This window comes from Dama dama, chromosome X (genome assembly GCF_033118175.1).
Source record: "Dama dama isolate Ldn47 chromosome X, ASM3311817v1, whole genome shotgun sequence".
Classification (NCBI taxonomy): Eukaryota; Metazoa; Chordata; class Mammalia; order Artiodactyla; family Cervidae; genus Dama; species Dama dama.
In genome coordinates, this window is record NC_083714.1 from 43,956,069 (window position 1) to 43,962,068 (window position 6,000).

At 38.6% G+C, this 6,000-nt stretch overlaps 1 long non-coding RNA gene across 1 annotated transcript in view; it reads left to right on the forward strand.

The window, feature by feature from the left end:
• LOC133051576 (uncharacterized) overlaps positions 1-1,561 on the forward strand; it is a 48,014-nt gene extending 46,453 nt beyond the window's left edge. Inside the window, exon 4 of the long non-coding RNA XR_009691893.1 lies at positions 1,493-1,561. This is a non-coding gene — a long non-coding RNA (uncharacterized LOC133051576). The remainder of the gene's footprint in view (positions 1-1,492) is intronic.
• The last annotated feature ends 4,439 nt before the right edge of the window (positions 1,562-6,000 follow it).

The window sequence follows — 6,000 nt, forward strand, 5'->3', positions numbered from 1 at the left end:
TGGACAGTGGTGTTTAAATTCCAAGGCAATTGTTGTAGCATTAAAATAAGTATGTTTTGAAACTTAAAAAAAAAAAACCACTTGAAGAAAGAGTCTAAGGTAAATACACAGTTCGTTAACATAGCTTAAGAAAAACTTTTCCATAAGAAAAATGCATTGGTTAGCTCAAGGCATGAGAAAAGTTAAGTTCAGGTGGAACCAGGTGTCCTCATGGCAACAGAGAATTTAAAAAGAAATCTCCTTTTAATTTTGTATAGAGAAGGGAAAAAAATCTGACACTTGCAGTTTGTTTCCTCTTGCCACTTAAGAGAGAGATAAAAAAAACGTCCGACACTTGAAGCCTATTTCCTCTGTTTGGGGGCCCCTAGCCTTCCTGTCTGTTACCCTCTCACTAAAAGCTTCACGTCTGTACAGCTTGCAGAACTGAAAGCTAATGTGGGACGTTTACTTCAGAGTCTTTATTCTTCACATTAACTTGGCTCCAGCATCGTGCAAAAATGACATATCCTTAGAAAAGTCAGAGAACACAGGATTAAACTCTGACCCAAAGTGAATTTTATGGGTAGAAGTATAGCTATCATTGGAAAGTTGGTTGAATGAAGTTTTACCCAGTGATTTAGCTAAATATAGAGTCATGTCATTCTCCCTACCTGGAGTTTCAGATTTTGATGCTCTTATTTGCATGCATAAAATGTATTTTGTGTGTTTTTAGTTTTATATGTTTTTTTTATCCTCTTAGGGGAAGGTTTTTAAAAGCAAAGCGTGAAACATTTGACTACATAAATATTTGAATTGTCTTTATGGCAAAAGACAAAATAAATGACAGGCTTGGAGAAAATGTTTACAATATAGAATTTAAAATAAGAGTTCCTTAATATGCTAATAGATTTCCAGGTGGCTCAGCGGTAAAGAATCTGCCTGCCAATGCAGGAGATCCTTGGGTCTGGAAAATCCCCTGGAGAAGGAAATGACCACCTGCTCCAGTATTCTTGCCTGGAGAATTCCATGGACAAAGGAGCCTGGTGTGCTACATTCCTTGGGGTCACAAAGAGTGGGATGCAACTGAGCAAGTGAGTGCGTGCACACACACACACGATATGCTAATAGTGCCTACAAATCATTAAGAAAAACATTAAAAAGTGGGCAGAGGATATGAACAGACAATTTAAAGATGAAATAGAAATGGCTTACCATATGGAAAGATGATGAAAGAAATGAAAATTAAAAATGAGATACTTTGTGATTCACCTTCTGCTTGCTACAGATTGCAGAAGCGGATAGTATTTTATTTTGGTGAACATATGGGGGAAAAGAACTCTTATCCACTCTTAGTGAGCATGAAAATTGGCCTAACTTTTGTAAGGGCAATTTGGCAGATAGTATTATTATTATTATTCCACATTTCTGTTCTCCTGACTAGCTTCTAAGCTACTTGTGCAGACTGCTTCTGTTCCTGTCTTCGTTTCCCATTTTTGTGTCTGTTTTTTCCTAGGTGGTGATACTTGTTCTCATCTCAGCCTGGTAGCCTGACCTTGACTCCTGAGTTCTGTGATGCCTTCACAACTGCAAGTCATTCTCATATGAAATTTGAGTTTACCTGGTCTGCACCTTTGAGAGTTTCAGAACAATATGCAAATTCCAGTTACCATCATGCTGTCTTGTTGAGTATCTCACATGACAGGACCAACATTTGGGTTGCTTGCTGGTACCCTGGTTCTTCTACTGTTTCTTCCTTCTGCTGCCGTCAATCACACAGATGTATAGTCATGCCAAAGCTACTTTACCCTTTTTATTTGTCTTGTGAATGTTGTCATTTGCTCTTTATATGTTAGTGCTGTGTATTGCTCAGTGACAGAAAACTTTCAATAGCTGTAATTTTGTGTAAGTTTGAATAAGAATGGATCCAAGCAAAAAACCAAGAAGGTAAATGATAGAGAGGCAAGAAGGGTGAAGAGGACAAAAAAGGTGGCAAACAAAATGAGAATTCTTGAAATGCTTGATAATGGTGAAACCAAGACCTCTGTAGGGCATTTTTGGGTGTTAATGAATCAATAAAGAAAAATGAGAAAGCTATTAAGGCCAGTGCATGAGGGGCACACCAGAATCATTGAGAAAATCAGACAACTCAAAATGCCCAAATAGAAAAAAAGGAAAGAGATTTGCATTTGTGGCTTCTAAAACAGAAAAGGCTTAATAGAGCTCTTTCTGTGTGTAAAATCTGCTAGCAAGCATCACAAACATGCAAATTTAAATTTTGATCTGGATGGAAAATTATAAAATTTATCATGAGTAGTAGGTGGTGGGATAGGTTTAGGAACAGCCATGGTCTGTATGAAAAGACATGGCTTGCAGAGGAAGCAGATCATGAAGCCACTGCAGAATATTGAAGGAACAGATAGAAAAAAATGTCTATATGCCTGAACAGGTCTACAATGCTGATGAAACAATCTTGTTCTGGAAGCGCATGCCCCTACTTGCACATCTATTGCAAAGGAGGAGACAAAGACCAGAGGCTTGAAGCCTGGGAAAGATAAGCTCCAAAGTTCTTTGTTCCAATGCTTCTGGTGACTGTCTGACTAAACCCGTGTTGCTTCACAAGTTCCTAAATTCTTGCCCTCTTAAAAGAAAATGCCAGAAACCCTTTTCTGTGTATATGCAGGGAAGCCATAAGATATGGATCACTGAGAAATTCTTTTTGGATTGGTTTTTGAAGTGTTTTGTTCCTGACGTTAAACAATATTTAAACCAAAAACATCTTGAATTCAAATTGTTGCTGATTCTGAACATGGCTCCCACTGATAAAAATGTGATAGTAAATGCTGATCTTTGTGTTAAAGTCATCTCCATTTACCCCAGTACAACTCCATTCCTTCAACCCATGCACTTGGGAGTATATTTGACTACCTGGCAACTCTTAGGAGAGAGACACCTGAAATTACTGTGAAAGTTACTTGGCAAAATTTCTCCATATGTAATAGTTTAATGATAGTAGAAGAGTCAGTGAGAGAAATAAAACAATCAGCCCTTAATGGAGCCTGGCAGAAATTTCAGAATGAGGTTGTAACTAATTCTGAAAGTTTCCTTCCAGTGCCAGAAGAAACTGAAAATGTTGTAGCATCTGCAAAATGATTGGGTGGTGAAGGATTTGAAGACAGTGAATTAAGTGACATTGCTGAACTATTAGATTCTCACCCTCAGAAGATAGTTGAGAAATATTTCAACTGTCAGAGACGTGATCACATCACAAGTTGATGAAAGAGGTCAGTATAGGTTAACTTCCAGAACTTGAAGAATGTTGAAGCACCCACTCTGCAAATCAAATTGCCGTGATGATTCAGAGAAAAGAGATTCTTTGGTGGAATATTTATTGACTTTCAGGCAAGGCTTAAATGATTACCCACAACCTTATAAAGGCAGGAATAAGAAACCTTCAAACAAAGGCCAGTAAGCATTTTCTCTATGCTTGGTTCAATAGGGAGAAGAGGCTGGACCATCGGACTGCATCATGCAAACCCATTCTACAAATAGCAGACAGAACGACCTCATACAGACAGTGGAACCCTGGGATTCAGACTCTGACAGCTTTGATGATGTGATGATCCATGCAGGAGACTGAGCTTACTCATATGCAGATAAAATCCTGTTTTCTCCATTCTTTCCCTGTCACTACTGTGATGATCGGCCTTTTCAGTGATGTTATTCTTCACCTTGAGCTCAGAGAGAAATAGAAATTAGTTGCCCACCAATCACAATTGCTAATGTAAAATCGTAAAATTCCATCAAGGCTCACTTTACTTAGTGTTTTATTCTGATGAACAAACCAATTATCTGGGCTTTTATAGTACTCCCTTCCCTCCCCCAATTTCCCCCCAAAACTTATAAATTCCTCCAACACAAATTCCCCTACAAGGAGGGTTTAAGTAACTCAACTCTAGGACCTAAGGAGGGGGCTACTCAGTTTGATAAGTCTTTGACCCTAAAATTTATTTTAACTCTGTTTAAGCCTAACTTGCTGTCTCAACAAAAAGGATACAAATCCCCTTGTTAATTCATTTGGTATAAGTTCATTTGTTTTGCAGCAGTTGTATAAGGTACCGAAAGGCATGGTGTGTCCTGGAAGGCAGTACATTTATAGTGGATTCCTGGATTTACTTTGGTACCTAATCAAGGAGGAGAAGCTGCTAGAGTTCATTGCCATCCATCCTCTCTGTTCTCATATCTGGTCTTCTAAGTGATTTAAATGGTTGAATATCCTCTTCCCTAAAGTTGGTAGAAATCCAGTAAGTTTTCCCCTAGCCTGGAAAATCTGAAAGATAGGTCCCCTATATCTGAGTTTGCAGTGATCAGAGAAAGGGGACAAGAATACAAAAGTTAAAAGTCTTGGCTTGTGTAGTTACAGTTGGGATGACAGACATTCCTCAACATGTTCCAAAGAGGCAGATGAGTGTTGAAAACCCATTATTGGGTGATAGGGACCTAGGGACTCACCATAGTGCCAGGGTAGCTTACACTCTTCTCCAAGTCACAGTGGTTTTCAACACTGGCTGCCCATCAAAATTGTTATGGGGAACTTCAAAAGCAGTTTTCTGGGATCTGTCCCTAGATGTGCTAAATTGGGGATTAGGCCAGCAGCTGTTGATTTTGAAAGCTACTCAAGCAGTTTTTTAATAGAGTCATGGCTGGAAACCACTGCTGTTGAAAACCATAATTATGATAGAAAATATACCACAAATGATAGTGAGCCCAGAGGGCAGGAAACCTCTATTCCAAGTTTCTGCTCTGCCACGGGCTCAGTGGATGCTCTTATTCGAATCATCCTACTCTTTCCTTATCTGTCCAAGGAGAGAATAGGAACACTTGGTCTCTGAGGTCCTTCTATCCCTGACATTGTTACCTTGAGAGAAAGGTACATCAGCCTCATTGGTTGATTTTGAGACTACCTAAGCCCTTTCATAGAGACCAAGTTAAGTAGTAATACTACTGTCTTGTACTCTTGTTATTTTAAAAATGGTTCTTGCGACTCAGGCTTTCTTATGTTTTACTCCCTCTCAGAAAACAGTTAGTCACAGATGCCATAGAAGAAAGGGAAACCAATGTAACATCAACTCTGAGTTACAGGGTTTGCATTATATATATAATGCATAGACATTGTCAATAAAACTAGATATTTTGTTTCGTTTCCATAAACCAAAGCAGAGAAATATGTTAACTGTTTCAAGGTTCCATGGATAACTGGGGTACTCTTAATCATACCTAGAGGCAAATATTTTTAAGTGAATGATTTTTTTTATCAGTATAATCAGCAGTTCCATATGCTTTTAAAGAATGTAGTTTCTTGATAAGTTTATCATTTATTGACATTATTGCATTGGCAAGTTTTTGTCTTAATTTGACCAGAATTAGAGAAATAAAACTTTAAGTTGAATAGCATCCATCAGGAACTGTTAATATAAAATAATACAATGGGAAACTGACTATTATATGATTCTGGTGGTGGTAGGAATGCCTAGACTTTGGCTTGATATATGGAAACATTTGTCTAGGGCCTAGACCATTTGAAAATACTGGGGTAGATCTAATTCTTGTTTATGGCAATATCCATTTCAAATAATTTAAGAAATATCATTGATGAGGGTAAAAGACCATTTTAATATGGTTCAGTCTAGCAAGTCAGCAGGGCTTCCGAGGTGGCTCAGTGGTAAAAGAATCTGCCTGCCAGTGCAGGAGATGCAAGAGATTGGGGTTCCATTCCTGGGTCAGGAAGATAGCCTGGAGAAGGGAATGGCAACCCACTCCAGTATTCTTGCCTGGGGAATCCCATGGACAGAAGACCCTAGTGGGCTACAGTCTATGGGGTCACAAAGAGTCAGACACGACTGAGTGACTGAGCACACACAAGTCTGCAGAACACAGATGTGAAAGTTGGTTTAGGCTAAGTGGTAGAAATAGAAGTTAACGATAATAGCGCCATGTACATGGGTGTTCCTTTTTTCTTTTTTA